Here is a 22,454-nt window from a genome sequence, read left to right on the forward strand (position 1 = left end):
CAGCATTCCTTTCACATACATCTGTCCCCTGGGTCCCAAGCTGGCAGAGACCATCATAGCCTCCTTAATAATGTCCTTTTGCATTACATAACATAATATCTTCCTAAATGCTTGTAGCTCCCTCAAATGCCAGGGCCCATAGTCGGTAGGCATTTAGTCCCCTCCAAAAGCCTCTGTCCCAGGTGAGTCTGTCACATCACCCAACTGACAGGCAAAGGTTTCTGACGAGTAGATAAAAGTTCAGGGACCACTCCAAACCTTTGGAAAGCTTCCCCTTTGGGTATGGACCAGCCAGTGCCCATTCTGCTCCTTGTGGCAGGCACTGTCTGAGTCTTCAGTCTACTGTCCCATTGGTATTACTACTTTTCTAGTAAGGTTACCTTCCCGCCAGGCCTGTTGTGTATTGCTGGACTTCTGTGACAATATATTCCTGTTACTGCACCTGGACTGTGTGTTTTCTGCACCTACCCACATGTGGAAAATACCACTGAGCCCCCCCCCCACGGGGGGCTGTACCAGGGTTTGCTGGATTCAACAATTGGAATAATGACTGCCAAGTATTGACTTATATGTGTACTGAGGAGCACTACGTCTGGTGCAAATGTTTATCTAATTTCAAGGACTTTTTGAACATTCAATTCAAAAGCATCATAAATGGCCAAGCACAGTAGCTAAGTGGTTAGCACTTCCACCTAGCAGCTAGAGTTATTGGTTTAAATCCCAACTATAGCATTACATGCATGGAGTTTGCGTGTTCTCCCTGTGCCTGCTAGGTACTCCAGTTTCCTCCCACACTTCAAAAACATGCTGGTGAATTTATGTTCAGGACCTTAGATTGTAAGTTCCTTGAGAGCTGTGACTGTTGTGAATGTACTGTATACTGCATGTAAAACGCTGCGAAAATTGTCGGTGCTATATAAATACCTGTAATAAATATAAAGTAGAGAAAGAAAAAGAGTAGCAAGCACTGAAGTGTTTAAAAAATATTGCCTGCCTGCAGGAGAATTTTTATATTCCTGCACTGTTCAGTGTTGTTTTTCTTTGTAATGTGTGGCCTACTGCAATTCCAAGGTTGGTATGCTATATTACATTTACAATCTAATTAGCACAAATATTTTCTCTGTTTGCCAAATACTTTTGCCATCATTTGCAAGTATCTTATTATATTTCCTCTATTTTGCTGGCATTCCTATAATCTAATTCTATTCCTCTTCTGTCACTTGTTAGAAAATGGACTTTCCTATGGCTATACAGGATGACAGTGCCAGAATGGTTATCTTTTTCTTGTGTACATCAATAAACTAGGCATTTTTATTCCGGAGTTCCTGCTTTGCATCTGTCTTTGGCAATGTACATTGTACATCTAGAATGATTACAATCTTGGGTCAGAGAGATCACTATTTATAATTCAAGCTCCTTCATACAGCCATGGCCCAATTTAATTTAGAGAACATTTACTTATAGATCCTTGGTTAGGATAGTCATCTAGAGCCCAGGCATTTAACCTTATTTATATTGTGGCCCCAAGTATCAGTGTGATCTTTCTATGGTCCCCAACTATCAGTCTGTCATAATTTTTTGGATTTTGAAAACTGGCACTGTTGTTTATGGCATAGGAGGGGCTTATTTTTTTTTTCATAATACCAATAAAAGGCATGGAAGACCTCAGCTATGAGAAAAGATGGCAGTTAAGGCCCTTTATCAGTACTGAAACGGTCTACAGATACAGTGTAAAAATGTAAATATGCCAAGGGATACATTTTGTTCACAAGTCAAGGGACTTGAAGGAGCTTCTGCACATGCTCTGCAACATGCAACCACTCCCCTTCTGATGTCACTTCCTGTACGTGCGTTTCACGCCAGTTCCTGAAAGTCAGCAGCCATCTTGCTTCTGGCATCTGTCTCTCCTTCTGCTGTTGGAAAGCTAGTGAGGATCCAGGAGAGCCATGGCAGAAGACCTGCCACCAAGTCTGTATGGAATGATGAGCTTGTTTGACACTGCCTTTCTGTGAGTGTTTTTAAACGCATTTTAAAATAAAATGCTGGTGTTACTGCATTTAGAAGCGCCTTCTTTTCTTTTCAGTCTTGGGAATGTATTTTTGTAAATTTATCGCAGAATTCAAACAGGAGAAAGGGAAGAGCGTGCAGAATACTCCAAAACATCAACAAGTATCAGGACAACCCTCAACCAGAATACTCTAATATCAGCCTTTTCTGGGGTTGGGAGGGGTTGGCCAGCTAATCTGAAACTCTGTGCCAGTAGTTCTAGTCCTTACAGCAATCTCTGACACTTACACCACCAAGCAAATGTACACCTGGGATCCAAGATCAAAGTCTTACTCCCAATGTCTGAGGACAGCTGTCTCCCATTCCAGCTTCCACATGACATTGCTCTGTGAAAATGGATCTCTTCTTTAGGTCAGCTACCATAGGTGATGCCCTCCAGCAGGTAACTTTCAATTCAGTTTCCTTCAGGCCCTCAGCCTAGCACCTGCTGAGGCTTAACATCAGCTCTGCAGTACACAGTCTGAATCCCAGGGGCAGCAGCCCCAGGACAATAACACTCTGAAACAGCCTCTCAAACATTTATCATCTTCTCAGCCACCTTTTGGGTGCCCCTTCCCAGGGATTAGCTAAGGTCTGATAAATATTCTTACCTCAGTGATTGACCCTCCTACTTTATTTTCTGGAAGCGTCTTCCCAAAGCAGACATAAGTAATCAACCACCAAGCTTAGAGAAACCTGACCAGACCAAAAAAACAGATCACTACTTTACTAAATTTAACCTAACTCGAGAAAGGCGATACATACAAAAGAACCTCCCCTGCTTGCTATTGGATCTTGACACCCATAGCTGTCAGATTTCCCAAACAGGGGCGGCAACTGCTTGGGTGCAGCTGCTGTATGGCGGATAATATTCTGCCTGGCTCCTTCATTTCGAAGGATACTAGTCAGGAGGGTGCCAGCAGGACCACCAAAAGCTTGAAATTCACTCCATGTATTGCCATTTTAGATTGTAAGCTCCTTGAGAGCAAGGACTGATGTCGATGTACAGTATGTATGTAAATTGCTGGCCCTATATACAGTAAAAGTCTGTTATAAAAAATCAGCCTTGTTGACAGCTCTAAAGGGAAGAAAGGGAAAAGGTAATATTTTTAAGCTTTTTTGCATTTTCATGAATATAGTAAAAAGAAAAAGTAAGGTCTTTTAAAAAAGCATTCATCCTTTACTCTATGTTCATATGTGAATGCAAGCTATGTTAAAGTGAAATTAAGGTCTAACACTAAATATTCTTAAAAATGTCCCTCCCTCTTCCTCCTACTTATCCTGTCTACCCTGTGTAAAAAAGATCTGCGCACTTAGCTTCTTTCAGTACGCTCCAGTCCAGTCAGCTTTGGCTTCCCATGTGTCATGAAGTGCTTGACAACAGTTGGGAATTTTGACAGCAGTGATATCACCTATAGGCTCCTATGTCATATCCATTGTTGGCACTCCCACCTCTCCCCTGCAGCCTGGACTCACTGACACAGGGGAGTTGGAGCTGCATGATCACGTGACCAGAACACAGTGGATTAAAAAAGGATAGTATAGAGATCATGGTAGGCAGGATAGATAGGAGATGGGGAGAAGGCACATTTTTAAAAATAGTGTTAGGCTTTAATTCCACTTTACCAGATGCATATATAAAGTAAGAAGGGCTAAAATGTGTAAATTTTCTAGGGAAAATGCTGCTCCAGGTTCCTTCCAGTGCTGCCCAATAAACCAAATGTTGAAAGAACATCAGCATGAAACTGACTATTACTAGCAGTTAAACTGACTATATATATATATATATATATATATATATATATATATATATATATATATGTATATATATATGCATGCGCCGTAGACAGCGGCGCGCGGGCGCACTGAGCGCGGCATTTCCAAGAATGGAGCTGCCGCGCGTGTCGACTCCCGTGCGCATGCGCGGGAGTGATGTCATCGCGGCTTCGCCGAATGACAGCGGCGGAGCTGCGAGACCCCACCAACAAGATGGATGCGGCGGACTACAGGGGACAGCGGCGACTTCGCTGGCTCCTGTGTCAGGTACGTGACACATAATGGGCTACTATGCGATGCATAGTAGTCCATTATGCTTTGCCTTTGCAGGGAATGAAAGAGGAAGTAAACTCATCAGGGTTTACTTCCTCTTTAAGTTTCAGGGTGATGAATGCATGCACCTATACAGGCTCATCACCACAGACCAGCATGCCAATATTGTCTCTAATGACCTACACAACAAATGTATTCGCTTATGGCACAGGCGGCTGGGACACAGAAGTCCAGAAGCTATACAGGACATTATAAAGAGAGGCTTATCAGAAGATTTGACAAAAGTGCCTTGCAAAGTGCTCATGAAATGCAAATGCTGTATTGAACCAAAAGCAACACGTGCTCCCCTTCCATAGGCTTCTCAAGTAAAAACTACCAACCCCCTGCAGATCGTACACAGTGATGCATGCGGTGCAATAAAAACTCCCACATCAGGTGGGAACAGATATCTACTGAATTTCATTGATGATTATTCCAGGTACACAACTAGTTATCTGATGAAACACAAGAATGAAATAGCTGAGAAACTTCAAGAGTTCGTTGCCATGTCTAGCAACAAATTCCAACGGAAACCAGAAATAATATACACCGACAATGGGGGGAGAATACATAAGCAAAGAAGTGGCCTCATACCTGAAGAGACAAGGAATAATACACCAGAAAACCATAGACTATAGTGAGCAAACTAAGGATTACAGAATCCTACACCCAAAGACTGGCAAAGAGACAATGGGACTGATTTACAAACGGTTTGCGCCATGAGTTGCGGCGCACGCCGATGCTCAATGGCCGCTTTCGTATTCACAAAGCATTCGCGCCTGTAACACAGCGCAATTCCCCATTTACAATTATCATGCCGGCGCACGGGAGGCGGCGATCGGTGCGCCACTATAGACATGGCACATGCATTTTTCAACTCAGAATTAAAAGCAGGTGGAAGTGCCAATATTTTGTGGGTGATGTGAGGAAGTATAGTTATAACTGTTCAAGTAACAAATATGGCCAAAATAGAATGAAAAAGTAACTTTCTCTGAACAAGCCTGCTGCGCCTGCAAATACACTTGGAACTGCGCGAGGTCAATTTATGCACTGCGCATGCGGCATTTGTGCATGTTCAAGTGCTTTGGTTCACCGCGCCGGAAAAATCTTAGTAAATGTCAAGCCACGTAGATGCATTTGCATAAGTTGAACAGGCACACTTCTCAACTTGACTTTTTTTTTTTTTTACGCTGGTTCCCTTTTATGGGGGTTTTTTAAGGCTATTTTCACACAGGTCATGTTAGCATTAAGAAAAAAACGAATTAAGAAAAAAAATGTGTGGGGGTCCCCCGAAATTCCATACCAGGCCCTTCAGGTCTGGTATGGATTTTAAGGGGAACCCCGCACCAAAAAAATTAAAAATGGCATGTGGATCCCCCTCAAAATCCATACCAGGCCCTTCAGGTCCACCCTTATCTGAGCACACAACCTGGCAGGCTGCAGGAAAAGAGGGGGGTACAAGGGAGTGCCCCCCTCCTGAACCGTACCAGGCCACATGCCTTCAACATTGGGAAGGTGCTTTGGGGTACCCCCCAAAGCACCTTGCCCCATGTTGATGAGGACAAGAGCCTCATCCCCACAACCCTGGCCGGTGGTTGTGGGGTTCTGCGGGCTTATCGGAATCTAGAAACCCCCTTTAACAAGGGGACCCCTCAGATCCCGGCCTCCCCTTGTGTGAAATGGTAAGGGGGTACCCTACCATTTCACCAAAAATTGACAAAAGTGTTAAAAATGACAAGAGCCAGTTTTTGACAAGTCCTTTATTAAAGTCTTCTTATTTCATCTTCTTCGGGTCTTCTTCCTTCTTCTTTCCTTCATCCTTCGGTTTCTTCCTCCATCTTCTTCTTCCTCCAATCCTCTGCTTCTTGCTCCGGTGTTCTCGTCTGGCATCTTCCTCCATGGCATCTCTTCTTCCTCACTCTCGGGCCGCTCCGCGCAATGGGAGGCTCCCGCTGTGTGACGTTTCTCTTCTTCTCACAGTTCTTATATAACGGAAGCGGGGCCACCCGGTGACCCCACCCCCCTCTGACGAACAGTTCCGTTATATAAGTGTCAGAAGAAGAGAAGCATCACATAGCGGGAGCCTCCCATTGCGTGGAGCGGCCGAGAATGAAGCGAGGAAGAAGAGACACCATGGAGGAAGATGCTGGACGAGAACATCGGAGCAAGAAGCAGGGGATCGGAGGAAGAAGATGGAGGAAGAAACCAAAGGATGAAGGAAGGAAGAAGAAAAAAGACCCAAAGAAGATGAAAGAAAAAGACTTTAAAGAGGAAGTAAACTCTGATGAGTTTACTTCCTCTTTCATTCCCTGCAAAGGCAAAGCATAATGGACTACTATGCATCACATAGTAGTCCATTATGTGTCACTTACCTGACACAGGAGCCAGCGATGTCACCGCTGTCCCTTGTAGTCCCGCGCATCCATCTTCTCGGTGGGGTCTCGCTGCTCAGCCACTGTCATTTGGCGAAGCCGCGATGACGTCACTCCCGTGCAGGCGCACAGGAGCCGACACGCGTGGCATCTTCGTCGTTGACGATTCCGTGCTCAGTGCGCCTGCGCGCCGCTGTCTACGGCGCATGCGCCGTAGACAGCAGTGCCTGTCTTTCGGCAAATATCTCCTAAACCGTGTAGGTTTAGGAGATATTTCTTGGACCTACAGGTAAGCCTTAATCTAGGCTTACCTGTAGGTCAAAGTGTGTTTTAAGGGTTTACAACCACTTTAATAAAGGAATTGTCAAAAACTGTCTCTTGTCATTTTTAACACTTTTGTCACTTTTTTGATGAAATGGTAGGAGTACCCCCTTTTAATTTCACACAGGGGGGGCTCTGTTAAAGGGGGCTTCCAGATTCTGATAAGCCCCCCACCTGCAGACCCCCACAACCACCAGCCAGGGTTTTGGGGATGAGGCCCTTGTCCTCATTAACATGGGAACAAGGTGCTTTGGGGGGTACCCCAAAGCACCCTCCTAATGTTGAGGGCATGTGGCCTGGTACAGTTCAGGAGGGGGGTGCTTTTACTGTGGCCTACCAGGTTGCGTGCTCGGATAAGGGTCTGGTATGGATATTGAAGGGGACCCCCACGACATTTTTTTTCCCGACGCGGGGTTCCCCTTAAAATCCATACCAGACCTGAAGGGCCTCGTATGCTCTTGGAGGGGAACCCATGCTGTTTTTTTTTTAAATTAAAGTCGCCTGGCCTGGGGGCGTCTTAAAGTCATGTTGTAAGTCGTGCTGTGATTCATACTCAAGTCGTATCCAAGTTGCCTCCCAAAGTCACGCTGGAAGTCGTGTTGCCCCTGTGTGAATGGACTGTTAATGATACAGCGTGTGCTATTATCGATGTCATTAACGCTTGCGCCGGCATATTATCTGTTGCGCTTATGCGTGCGTCGGTTCACACGCTCAATTAATAATTTATTTGGCGCACAAATTAAGGTCTGAACTGGCGCAGCGCATTCATCTTCGTAAATTACCCCCAATAAGCCGTAGTGTTTATTTTGATGATAGCCCATCATCAGAAACACCAATCCCTGAAAGCTGTGAAGTTAATATGCCCAACAAACCAGAAGAAAGTGTCAACCAAAGTGAACCTGTGCAGGAGTCAGAACAAGAGGTAGAACTCACAATGCCTAAATCAAGTTCCCCACCAGATCCCGCTGAACTGCCTGAAGTCAGAAGGTCCGATCGGACTACAGACGGGATACCATCCCACAAGCTGTCATACACTGTCAAAACACACAGCATACTTGAACCAACATCCTGGGAATACATAGAAAAACCTGCCCAAACTTGAAGCCAATAAATGGAGACAGGCAGCAGAAGAAGAAAATAAAACCTAGACACTTACAGAGCTCCCTCCTAACCCCAAAACTATAGGAAGTAAGTGGGCTTTCTAAGTAAAATGTCAGAAGGAAATATCCACAAATACAAAACCAGGCTAGTTGCCAAGAATTACTCCCAGAAATTCTGGGAAGATTTTGATGAAACATTCGCTCCCGTCGTAAAAAACTCCACCATCAGAGCGCTTCTTAGCGTTGCAGCCGGGAAGGGCATGCGAGTCAAACACCTAGACGTTAAAACTGCTTTCCTGTATGGAGACATTAAGGAAGACCTCTACAGGGAGAAACCCCCAGGGTTTGAGCAAGACAACAACCTTGTGTGTAAACTTCAGAAGAGCATCTACGGTCTTAAGCAATCTGCAAGGATGTGGAATTAGAAGGTGAACAAAGTACTTACCAGAGAGGGATTCTCAAGCAGACTCCTAACTCTACAGGAATCAAGAAGACAGATTGATATACATCCTTATCTACGTCAATGACATTATAACCTGTTTTGATCAAGAAGGGGATTACAGTCAGATAGTTCACAAGCTGAAAGAAAATTCTGAAATCAAAGAGCAAGGTGTTGTTGACATTCAATACTGTCCATCAGAGGAGATGACTGCCGATGCACTCACTAAGCCTTTGTTGATGCAATGTCATAGTTATTTCCAGAAGAATCTTAATATTATGCTGTTGAGAAGGGGTGTGGAAAGAACAACAGCATAATTGCATATAAACTGACTATATATATCGTATTTTCCGGGATATAAGAATACTTTTTACATTTTAAAAAACTGTCCAAAAAGCAGGGGTCTTATACGCCAGGTCAGCCCCTCGGATGTCTGCTGGGTGTTCTGTAATACTGTATGTAGCTTCGGTGAGCAATGTATTCAGATTAATTCAGAGCCTGCTCGGATTGGCTTTGAGAGTCAGAGAGGCGTGGGCTGATGATGTTACAGCCTCTGCTAATCCAAGCAGGCTTTGTATTCATTAATAGAATACATAGCTTGTCATTATTGGCTCCAGCAAGCAGGAAGAAGGATATGGCAATAGCTTCAGCTCCAGCAAGAAGAAAGAAATTTGAAGCGTCAGAAGCCTCGGAAGGGGGGGTCGTCTTATATGGCAAGTAGAGGCAAAAACGCTTAAAAAACTGTAAAATTAGGGGGTTGTCTTATACATCCGGTCGCCTTATATACCGGGAAATACGGTACAGTGTCTCACAAAAGTGAGTACACCCCTCACATTTTTGTAAAAATAAAAAAGAAAATGTATTATATCTTTTCATGTGCCAACGCTGAAGAAATTACACTTTGCTACAATGTAAACTAGTGAGTGTACAGCTTGTATAACACTGTATATTTGCGGTCCCTTCAAAATAACTCAACACAAGTGAGTACACCTCTAAGTGAAAATGTCCAAATTGGGCCCAAAGTGATAATATTTTGTGTGGCCACCATTATCTTCCAGCACTGTCTTAACCCTCTTGGGCATGGAGGTCATCAGAGCTTCACAGGTTGCCACTGGAGTCCTCTTCCACTCCTCCATGATGACATCACGGAGCTGGTGGATGTTGGAGACCTTGCTCTCCTCCACCTTTCGTTTGAGGATGCCCCACAGATGCTCAATAGGGTTTAAGTCTGGAGACATGCTTGGCTAGTCCATCACCTTTACTCTCAGCTTCTTTAGCAAAGCAGTGGTCATCTTGGAGGAGGTTTTGGGTCGTTATCATGTTGGAATACTGCTCCCAGTCTCCGAAGGGAGGGGATCATGCTCTGCTTCAGTATGTCACAGTACATGTTGGCATTCATGGTTCCTTCAATGAACTGTAGCTCCCCAGTGCCGGCAGCACTCATGCAGCTCCAAATCATGACACTCCCACCACCATGCTTGACTTTAGGCAAGACACACTTGTCTTTGTACTCCTCACCTGGTTGCGGCCACATACGCTTGACACCATCTGAACCAAATAAGTTTATCTTGGTCTCATCAGACCACAGTACATGGTTCAAGTAATCCATGTCCTTAGTCTGCTTGTCTTTAGCAAACTGCTTGAGGGCTTGCTTGTGCATCATCTTTAGAAGAGGCTTCCTTCTGGGATGACAGCCATGTAGCCCAATTTTATGTAGTGCGCAGCGTATGGTCTGAGCACTAACAGGCTGACCCCCCACCCCTTCAACCTCTACAGCAATGTTGGTAGCACTCATATGTCTATTTCCCAAAGACAACCTCTGGATATGATGCTGAGCACGTGCACTCAACTTCTTTGGTCGACCATGGCGAGGCCTGTTCTGAGTGGAAACTGTCCTGTTAAACCGCTGTACGTTCCTGGCCGTACAGCAACAATTCTTTTTTTCAGATCCTCAGAGAGTTTTTTGCCATGAGGTGCCATGTTGAACTTCCAGTGACCAGTATGAGAGAGTGAGAGTGATAACACCAAATTTAACACACCTACTCCCCATTAACAACTGAGACTGTAACACTAACGAGTCACATGACACAGAGGAGGGAAAATGGCCAATTGGGCCCAATTTGGACATTTTAACATAGGGGTGTACTCACTTTTGTTGCTAGTGGTTTAGACATTAGTGACTGTGTGTCAAGTTATTTTACAGCAAAATTACACTGTTATACAAGCTGTACACTCACTGCTTTACATTGTAGAAGTGTCATTTCTTCAGTGCTGTCACATAAAAAAATGTAATAAAATGTTTACTCACTTTTGTGAGATACTGTATATGCATTATACATTTTGTATCCAGTAGGTGGCACTGCATTGTTATAATTTGTATTCTATGGTAATGTAATAAGAGGAAGTGTTTGCTTTCCTGTTTGTGCACTTGTTTGTTGTTCTCTTCCTGTTCCATGATAAAGACATGCTGTAAGATATGTTCAGCTATTTCTCCATGAAAGTAAAGTAATCTCTGAAAACAAGAAGTTTCCAGGACACATGATTTCAATACTCTGATAATTTCTAAAGCCTTTGTATTTGAGTATGAGATCTCTGTTCATGAGGAGGTATCAAATGCAGATGGCTAATCCTTCTCTGCAGATATCAAGTGACCAAAGGGTTAAAATGCAAGCACCACTGAAGGGAGCTAAAGCCTCAAGACAGTAAAGCATAGGTTCCTGTTAATATTTAGGTATAGATCCACTTTAAATTGTAATTTTCACTTTTCACTGGAGTGTGCCTTCAGTAAGCCCATTGATGTGTTCCATCTCTATTCTGTTTGAAATCGAAAAAGATATGAACAAAAAAGTAATAAAATTAGCCTCAGGGGGCAGCAAATGCAGACACCTGTTTCTGTAAATACTCTAACACGCCTTGTTTCTTTGTATATTCACATGGCACACATGTACATTTATGCTTAATGAGCTGCTGTTGAGCTCCACTTAAAATGAACATTGATTATAAATTACTGTTTAATGACTAGTGTAGACGTTATATAATTGTGCAACTCTTAATAATGGCAGCGGGAGACGTGGGGTGGGAAGATTGTTCAAAGATCTACAATTAGGCGTTCTGTTTTTGTTTGGAATACATTTCATTTTCACATGACTGCTGAGATGCATTTCAGGGTTTTTAATATTCCTACAGCACGTTTATGACACATTTAAAATAAATTCAGGAAATATTCCGGCTGTGCTACCATTACTCATTTAACCTTGAATCAAGTGTTGTAGAATGCTTCCATGATCCCATGCAGCTGGATTCAGCAGGACTTTGAGAAGGCTACTGGGGAGACCACATGTTCTTACCAATCATTCTGTGCTGCGTAGCCTTTGTTTTTTCCAAAAACTGTGCTTTTTTTTTTTTGAGACTGTCCTGGGAATGAATCAGGTACAGGAGCACACCTACCATGGGGTGAGATGAGCAGGGTGTCCCTGGCAAAAGGTTAGGGGTAAAAAGGCAAAAATTCACTTTTGCATTAAGAGTTCAGCTTAGTAGATTTTGGTGCTACATTTTTGAATTTGTGAAAGTGGGCATGCATGTATTGAAATTCAGTCGGTTCAGCAGAGATCAGCCGAATGTCAATCATTATATGGCCATCCCTGTTCAACAGAAATCAATCGTTAGTCTTTTCCATTTGGTTGCACCTTTTGGTTGTAGCTGCTGATTGGTGTTTTCTGGGCAGCTCCAAGTCACACTGTCAGAATATAATTTCTCGGTTGGGATGGGATTCCTCCATCCACCTTGCTTACATGGATGGAGGAATCTGTTGTGTTTTTTTTCATTCAGCCCCCTGGCTGATGAAAAAAAAAATGAATCGTCTATTGCCAGCCTAAATGATCACCCATATCCTGATATAAAACCTATCCCAACAGATAGCCTCACTTTAACACTTTATTTAACCCTTTCCCTCTGCTACTCTTAAAGCCCAACTCAAGGGATTTTTTTTTCTTTATATGGAATGGAGAAGGGTTAAACTTTCAGCCTTGCTCTTAACCTCTTGCCTCCCCTGTAACACAGTGCGGTGGCAAAGAAGATGTTCTTTAATGCCTACATGATGCACATATGCATCATCCATAGATTGGCAAGGTTTCTGTGCTGCGTGCTCCCAGCTTGGTGGCAGAGCTGTCCTAGACAGTTGTTTGTCTCTATTAACGATTAGGAGCCTGCTAAACCAGCTCCCGATCATGTGACCACTGTGACAGCCAATCACAGTGGTCACATGGTCAAGCAGTTCAACCCAACTACCAGATATAAAGACTCAGTTAAAGGGATACCAGGACGGGCCGGTAAGTAGTTATTGATACAAAATGGGTGTTGGTGGTGCAATTGACCCAAAAGTAAGTATAATCAGGTGTGATCTCCATCTCTCTATCATACAAGTTATGCATGCACTACATGTTTATAATAGGTCCAGTATAGATTTATTAATCTTGCTAAAAAATTGGTAGGTGAAGCCAAAATGTTTTAGGGGCTCCAGACCCTGCTCCCCACCCTTTATCAGTGCTTGAATACTGGCGGTAATAGGATAAAATGCTGGACAATTAAATCAAAGGGTCAAGGATTTTAAAATGTTGGGTACACTCGAATGGACTCTAAATGACACAATCACCAAAATCCATTTTTCAAAGAAGATACATTATATACTGTATAGTTATAATAATATACAGTATATGTAGCACTAGCACTACCCCTGCAGGAGCCACCAGTAATTTGGGCCCATTTCCCTCCATTCACAGCATGCACAGCCAGGCATTTTTGGGATTCTTCCTTTGGCTGAGGAATCAGTCTAGGGCAGGGATATGCAATTAGTGGACCTCTAGCTGTTGCAGAACTACAAGTCCCATGAGGCATAGCGAGATTCTGACAGCCACAAGCATGACACCCAGAGGCATAATGGGACTTATAGTTCTGCAACAGTTGGAGGTCAGATAATTGCATATCCCTGGTCTAGAGGTTTCTTTTTGGGTTTTTATTGGGAACAGGAACTTGGATAGGGGAGCATGGGATTCCCCAAAGTGTAGAACTTGGACTGCTAGGCTTCCGGCTGCTCTGTACAAAATGCAAGATGTATTGTACAACCTTAGGCTGCACTGTAATTACTCCTGGATGACTGGTACAACTCCTGGCTGTCTTGCACAACTCCTAACGGAACTCAGGAAGTTAGCAGGGTTGCATGCCCCTGGCTGCACTGCAAGATAAATCACCCCAAAGTCACTTCTCCTCTGTATAGCAGGATAAGACCCCTTTAATACTTGAGGGTGTTTTTCAGGTGCTTTAGCGCTAAAAATAGCACCTGAAAAAAGCCTCATCTGCAATCCTGCTCTGGCTTCTTTGAGGCACTTTAAACCGCGCCTGAAGCGCCCCTGGTAGCGGAGCTTTGCGGGTGCTTTTAACCCTTTATTCTACTCGGGGGTTAAAAGCACCCCGCTAGTGCCCGAAAATCACCGCAAAAACAACGGTAAAGTGCCGCTAAAACTAGCGGCAATTTACTGCCGACACCCCCGTGCTGGCAGTGTGAAAGGGCCCTTAAATACTCACTCAGACCAAGGGTGATTAAGCTTCCTCACACCAACTTTCCTGGCTCTACTCACACTCTGATTCAGGCTCTCTCTCTCTTCTGTAGGCCCCCCAGCTAAGCTTAGATGGGAACATAATGTCTTCAAAAGGGGCTCCTCAGCTTCCTTTCTGTCTCTTTCTCTGCCCTAGGGGCAGAGCATCCAGCACAGAGGGTCACCTCCAGAGGGCTGGACCCTGGAACTCTGCTGCCAGTCCTCAGAGTATTTATAGACTCTTCCTCCACCTTCTGGGCACACCTCCCCAGGGATTGACTGGAGTTCCATGAATATTCAGGCTGCCTGTCCTGCCACCCCACTATGCTTCTAGAAATCTTTAGGAGACATTGGAAGTAGCAGGCAAGCAACCTGTGAGACACTAAACAGCCCAAAGCAATCAACCACTTCTCCACTCTTTACAGAGGAGCTAACTAAGCAGCCTATTCTAAATTAGGAGGGTGCTACACCTAACTAAAAAGAAGCAAGCTTTTTTCAATGTAAATTACAATTGCATGGAAAAAAATAGTTCAGAGGGTTTTTTTCTGCCTCTAAACTCCTGTAAATGTATGGACACATAGGCTAACACTGAGGGGCGTTTAGGTTCAGAAAAAAACCTCAAACACTCCTAAAATTGGCGATTTTAAAGCGCAGTGTGCACGAGGCCTTATAACTAAACTTATGGGCTCATTCACACAAGCACTCAGAACCATTTGATTACTTTTACTACTACTACCGGTGAACTGTATGGGGGCAGCCAATAGAAAGCATATGGGCAGAGGCGTAACTAGAACTTTCAGGGTCTCAGTGCAAGAAACCATAAAGGGCCCCCCGGTCGCAAGTTCGACCCTGGTAGTTCCACCACTGGTGTCAGTAGTTTTTTTTTTTTTTTATTTATTTATTAATTTATTAAGAGCTATTTTTTTATATGTATTTATTTTTTAAGTGCTAGTAAGCACCAGATGCAGTCCAATGCATTTTATTTATTTATTTTTGCATGAAAAATGCATGCACAGTGTTTTCCATGTATTCCAATGGCCCTAGTTCACATAAAGTAGACCATGCTGCATTTTTTCTGCACAGAACTGTACTGGAGTACAGCAAAATGTATAAAAAAAACACCTGAACTGCGTGTGGTGTAAACAGTAAGAAAAACGTATCTGGAAAGTATCCAGAGTGCATTTTTGTAGTGTGAACTGGAATCTTACAATTTAATTTTTTATCATTTTTTACATATTACTAGGAGCCCTGTTGGAAGGCTTTCGTGAGATATCAGTGGTCTAAATAGATCTCTGTTGTTTCACTTTTGAGACAGAGAAAGGAGATTGAGGACAGAGCCCTCAATCTTCTTTTCTGTAGCCTCAGCAGCACAGAATGAATGGACATGAATAGCTCCCATTCATTCACAAACTGTACAAAGCTTCCCATTCATTCACAAACTGAAGCATAGTAAACACTGACTCTGTTCATTAAAACAAGGACAGGACCGGTAAATGACACCAGCCCCTTCCCCAAAGCATCCCCCACAGCAGCCAGTGGGAGAGGGGAGGGGGAACCTGGCAGCGCTGCAGGGGATGAAGGGGGGGCTATATACTTTTTGAGGTTCTAGATGGCAGAAATATGATGTAGATCACTAGCCTTTTTACCAAAAAGCCCCTCCAAAATACAGATTATGAGTAAACAGCTATTCTTACAGCTAGTTATTTGCTAAACTGCATATCGCCTTTTGGTTCTCCTTTAAAGAACGCTTTGTCTCTTTTTTTTCCAGACCACATTGTCTAATTTACAAGATCAAAGTCCCTGTCCATGAATTTCCACCCCCATAGTACTCCTGAGCATCCCTGAGGGTCACGGACCAATAGATTAAGTCTATGTGACATTTACAGCAATGCATTGCAAGCAACATCCACAGCAGCATATTGGCCTGTGTCGTTAAGGAATATAGACACGGAATTGAACAATGGGTACATTTAAAGACATAATAACCACAGAGAAAAGATAAATAGCCAAGAAGATAGATAAAGATGGATCAGCAAAAAAAGCCATCCCACTAGTATGCAACAGCCAAGTGCTTTCCTTCTCCACCATCCCATAACTAATTAATGGTCCTTTATTGATCCCACCTAATGCCTGAAGGGGGGTTGTGCTCACAGAATGTACTTACACTGCACTGTTAACATACTTACACCACCCAGGCACAGCGTGTAATACCGCTGCACCCTCTTAAAGGCACAGAGCAGTGAAATGGATTATTTTAATGATATTCTAGGTAAAACGTATAATGATAATGCTATCCAGGAAACACTGCAACCCATCAGAAAGCCCCTTTACTGTGTAGCGGAAGGCAGGTAATAAAGCTACCCATTTAAACCAGATATATATTAAATGAAAAAGAAATCTCACAAAATCTCAATCAATAAAAAGGCTTAAATTATATTAAATGCAAATTTTTTTAAACATTTTAGATGTACATGTAATGACTACCTTGTCCTTTTTTTTAAGCTTGCCTTTTAGGGTGTTTCTGCTGGTGCAATGATCTCTGTCCCCATTTCCCCTTTCTTGGGTGTCTGTGTTGGTTGGGGACCCCCTCACATGCATGCATCAGCCTGTGACGTTGGACGCATGCATCTTGATATTGCTTTGATAAACATTCTTTTGAACTTTCTGATAGAAAACAGGGACACCTATTAGCAAATATTATTCTGACTCTGTTGTGAAGCGATTTATCCCTTGTGAGACCTCTGTGCTTGGCCTGTATAAGATATAATCACTGAGCACAATCCTCATCAGATAGTTTGAACTCACCAAATACTGATTCCATCCACAAGATGCTTTTATTCTGAACATCAGGTTACAGCGGATGACAGGATACAAACAGATGAATAGGTGGTAGTATTTCAGTGGTCAAAAGATGATATTGTCTGTAGCTTAAAAGGCAGAATAGCTGCATACATGACACAGGAAGTACAAACACAGAAAGAGGGGTGGACAATTACATACAAAAGGAAGTGAGAAAACAAGTGCATTACCACAAAAGGTCACTAGATGGCAGCATGTGAACTAAATATAAACATCCATAGAAAATGGTTAGAAAAACAATCTATTATAAATTCTATGCCCCGTTGGGGCAGCACACTCGTCCCTATATACATCAGAATGGTAGTTATGCAACTGCAAATAACAAACAGTAATTTTTGTCATTTGCTGGATGTATTGAAGACCTGAAAGACATAAAAAGAACATGCATATAATGCAACAACAATAACTCTTAACCACTTAAGCCCCGGATCCATTGTCAGCCTAAGGACCAGAGGTCTTTTTACAATTTCGCACTGCACTGTTTTAACTGGTAATTGCGCGGTCATGCAATGTTGTACCCAAACGAAATTTGCGTCCTTTTCTTCCCACAAATAGAGCTTTCTTTTGATGGTATTTTATTGCCTCTGCGATTTTTATTTTTTACGATATAAATGGAAAAAGACTGAAAATTTTGAAAAAAATAAGATATTTTCTAGTTTATTCAGCTACATGTCTTTAGTAAAAAAATGTCAATAAGTGTATATTTATTGGTTTGCGCAAAAGTTATAGCATCTACAAACTAGAGTACATTTTCTGGAATTTACACAACTTTTAGTTTATGACTGCCTATCTCATTTCTTGAGGTGCTAAAATAGCAGGGCAGTACAACCCCCCCCCCCCCCCCCAAATGACCCCATTTTGGAAAGTAGACACCCCAAGGAAATTGCTGAGAGGCATGTTGAGCCCATTGAATATTTTTTTTTGTCCCAAGTGACTGAATAATGACACAAAAAAAAGTTTACAAAAAGTTGTCACTAAATGAACGATTATCACACATGCCATAGTTATAAGTGGAATTGCACCCCAAAATATATTCTGCTGCTTCTCCTGAGTACGGGGGTATACAACATGTGTGGGACTTTTTGGGAGTCTAGCCGTGTACGGCACCCCGAAAATCAATCACTGCCTTCAGAATTTCTAAGGGTGCAAATTTTTGATTTCACTCCTCACTACCTATCATAGTTTCGAAGGCCATAAAAGGCCAAAATAACACAAAAGCCCCCAAAATGACCCCATTTTGGAAAGTAGACACTCCAAGCTATTTACTGAGAGGCATGTTGCGTCCATGGAATATTTTATATTTTGCCACAAGTTGCGGGAATATTACAAACTTTTTTTTTTTGCACAAAGTTGTCACTAAATTATATATTGCTCACACATGCTATGGGCATATGTGAAATTACACCCCAAAATACATTCTACTGCTTCTCCTGAGTACGGGATACCACATGTGGGGAACTTTTTGGGAGGCTAGCCACATACGGGACCCTGAAAACCAAGCACCGCCTTCAGGATTTAAATATAAAACGCTACCAAAAAAAACTGTTAGCGATTGCAGGGATCAGGCCTGACTCTGCGATCGCTGTAGTTATGTGTTTAGTGTTTTGTGACAGTGATCGATCGATACTGCACTTGGGTGGGCTGGGTGGAGGGGCAAAATGCAGGTGCTAGCAAGTATCTGGGCTGATCCCGCTAACAATGCGTTTTTTTGGAACCCTAAACTGCTGGGGACGCTAGTATAGATCTGATCAGATCAGATATTGATCTGTTCAGATACTATACTACTACAGGAGGTGTATGCTTTGCGCGTGGGTGTTAGCGGTACTGGCACTATCCTAGCGCTGCCTGGGGTGACGCAGACCCTATCTGACCCTAAAACCTAATTGATATCACCCGCTGGGTGATCAGGGGGTTAAACCTTTATTGAGTAATAAATGGTGGGTGCCCTGATGCTATAAAAAGCAAACTAAGTAACCAGCGTCACCCGTAACACTTATACGGTGATCACTGGTGAAAGGGTTAACTAGGAGCAATCAGGGGGTTAAAACCTTTATTAGGTAGTATATGGGGGTCCCTGACGCTATATATAAAAACCTGACGGGGAACCTAAATAACTAACTGGGTAACCAGCATCACCAGTGACACTTATACGGTGATCGCTGGTGAAAGGGTTAACTCTAGGGGCAATCAGGGGGTTAAAACCTTTATCAGGTAGTATATGGGGGTACCTAACGCTATAATAACCTGGCGGTCAACCTAAAAAATAACTAGCTACCTAGCGGCACCAGTGACACTAATGCAGCGATCAGAAAAACGATTGCTTAGTGACACTTGTAAAAGGGGGTGAAAGGGTTACCTGGGGGCAATAATGGGGTTAAAACCTTTATTAGGTAGTATAAGGGGGTCCCTGACGCTATATAAAAACCTGACGGGGAACCCAAATAACTAACTGGGTAATCAGTATCACCAGTGGCACTTATACGGTGATCGCTGGTGAAAGGGTTAACTCTAGGGGCAATCAGGGGGTTAAAACCTTTATTAGGTTTTATATGGGGGTCCCTGATGCTATAAAAACCTGGCGGTGAACCTAAAAAATAACTAGCTACCTAGCGGCACCAGTGACACTAATGCAGCGATCAGAAAATCGATTGCTTAGTGACACTGGCAAAAGGGTGTGAAAGGGTTACCTGGGGGCAATCAGGGGGTTAAACCTTTATTGGGGGGTAGGGGGCTACCCTGGACCTAACACTAACTGCCCTGACACTAAATGCAGTGATCAGTAAGTAAATGATCAATGCAATCAGTGACACTGTGACTGGGGGGGGGGGGGGGGTGATCAGGGGGTGACTGGGCATTAAAGTGTGCCTATGTGTACCTACATGTCAGTGTAGTGTTGGTGCACTCACTAGGATGTCTTCTCTCCTGCCGTCCGGTCAAAAAGACCGCCTCGAGGAGAGTGAAATCACTTCCTCCTGCCTGTGTTTACACTACACAGGCAGGGGAAGCTTCTCATTCGCCAGGAGTGATCGAGAGGGGAAGGCCAGAAACCAACGGCCATCCCCACATCCCGGATAGCTCCTGAAGTGTAACGGACCACCGCAGCCAGTGGGAGGGGGTCCGATCGGACCCCCCACCCGCTGGAAGGCAAGCACGTACATGTACGTGCTTGTGCCTGTCCGTGCCATTGTGCCGACGTATAATTACATGCGGTGGTCCTAAAGTGGTTAATTTAAGACTTCAAGTTATGTCAACTAAAGTCCAAGGCAGGGCTGGTGCTAGACTATTTTGCACCCTAGGCAAGACCAGCTACTTGCGCCCCCCCCCCCCAGACATAGTACAGGAGACAGTCAGAGACTGCAGACATAGTACAGGAGACAATCAGAGACTGCAGACATAGTACAGGAGGTGGTCAGAGACTGCAGACATAGTACAGGAGGTGGTCAGAGACTGCAGACATAGTACAGGAGGTGGTCAGAGACTGCAGACAGGGTACAGGAGATGGTCAGAGACTGCAGACATGGTAGAGGAGATGGTCAGAGACTGCAGACATGGTAGAGGAAATGGTCAGAGACTGCAGACATGGTAGAGGAGATGGTCAGAGACTGCAGACATGGTACAGGAGGTGGTCAGAGGCTGCAGACATGGTACAGGAGGTGGTCAGAGACTGCAGACATGGTACAGGAGATGGTCAGAGACTGCAGACATGGTACAGGAGGTGATCAGAGACTGCAGACATGGTAGAGGAGATGGTCAGAGACTGCAGACATAGTACAGGAGGTGGTCAGAGACTGCAGACATAGTACAGGAGGTGGTCAGAGACTGCAGACATGGTAGAGGAGATGGTCAGAGACTGCAGACATGGTAGAGGAGATGGTCAGAGACTGCAGACATGGTAGAGGAGGTGGTCAGAGACTGCAGACATGTTACAGGAGGTGGTCAGAGACTGCAGACATGGTACAAGTGTTTCCTAGGCTAGCAGTGACCAGTGTGGAAAAACATTGATCACTGCACTATGTGTAATCAGGAGTTTACAAGATATAACAATGTGCCAAAAAAACGAACAGTCATTTCTCAAGCAAAGGAGGACAGTAAATGGTTAACAGGTCTGAGACGCTCCCAGCCTGACCAACCTAATTCCTTCAAAGATAAATAAAAGGTCAAACAAATCATGGATGGACTCATACAGACACATATAGCTATAGAATCAACAGTCATTGCAGGTCTTGTCTTTGCATTCTCCTGTCCTGTGTTAAGTGTAAATAAAAACACAGATAAGAAGCAGTGTGAGAAGAGGAGGGGATGTCATCCTGATCAGTGTGATCTCTGCATATCCTACACACAGCGCCAGAGAAGAACACTGATACCTGTCTGCAGCCAGCATTGTGACAGGTTTTATCTCATACCTTCACCATGCTCAGGTATGTCGGGTGAGGTCCTCTCCATCCCGCCCTGCTCTGACCAACATCTTCTGGTCAAATGTGGCGGGCTGGACAATATGATTGGCTAAGGAGTTAGTGGGAGGCGGAGCAACTTAGCAGTCATGCCCTCCCACTCAGAAGAGGAGCGTTATTGGCTGCCTGCCTTGTTACACAGATGTCCCTCTCCCTCCAGCATTATGAAAGCCTGGGAGGGAGAGGGGAGAAGCTGCACACCACAGCGCAAGGCTACCACCCGCCCGCCACATTAAACTCCTTGCTCTCCGGGTCCCCTATAAGCGGCTCTGCCGGGAGCTTGGAGGTGGGAGAAGAGGAAGAATGGGGGAGGCAAGGGTCGGCTGCGCCCCTAGGCGGCAGTGCGCCCTAGGCGGCTGCCTAATCCACCTAGTGGGTGCACCGGCCCTGGTCCAAGGCACTTTCTTCTAAAGTCACAAGTAGGATCCAGCAGCCTAGGCAAACAAGTTCATTCTCCAAAGGGTAAGAGCAGAATAAGTTCTATGATAGGTCTGATGAAAGTCTTTACAGTCCCTTGTCTTGAAACCTTCACCTCTACCTTACGTACCTTACCATCATCACTAGGAACGCTCTTTACAATAAGTCCCATTGGCCATTCGATTCTTTCGGCTTGCTGGTCCTTAAGCAGAACAAGATCACCAACTTATATGTTAGGGTTCAACCATTTTCTGTGTCCTTGCAGAGTAGAAAGATACTCCATCTTCCAACAATTCCAAAAGCAGTTGGCTAGGTGTTGTACTCTCTTCCACTCGTCATAGCACAGATTTCCTTCTTTAAAGTTTCCAGGTGGAAGAGGAACAGACCCAAGCTTCTGGGTAAGAAGAGTAGCTGGGGTAAGGATAGTTGGGGTCTCTGGATCTTTGGACACTGGAACAAGTGGTCTTGAATTAATTATGGCAGATGCCTCTGCCAGGAAGGTACTAAAAAACAGAACTATTGTTGACGGTGATGGACTTTTTAGGCATAAACACAAATTTCTTTAACCACTTGCCTACTGGGCACTTAAAGCGGTAGTAAACCCGCTAAATTTTTTTTTTTACCACCTGCAAAGCAAAAGGCATAATGAGCTAGTATGCACCGCATACTAGCTCATTATGAAATACTTACCTTAGAATGAGGCCCCGACATCTGGCCCGATCCACGCCGAGGGAGCTGACATGCTCCCTCTGCGTTTCTTCCGGGTATCG

Source organism: Lithobates pipiens, unplaced genomic scaffold (genome assembly GCF_037356315.1).
Source record: "Lithobates pipiens isolate NorthernLeopardFrog02 unplaced genomic scaffold, aLitPip1_a1.2 Scaffold_27, whole genome shotgun sequence".
NCBI lineage: Eukaryota > Metazoa > Chordata > Amphibia > Anura > Ranidae > Lithobates > Lithobates pipiens.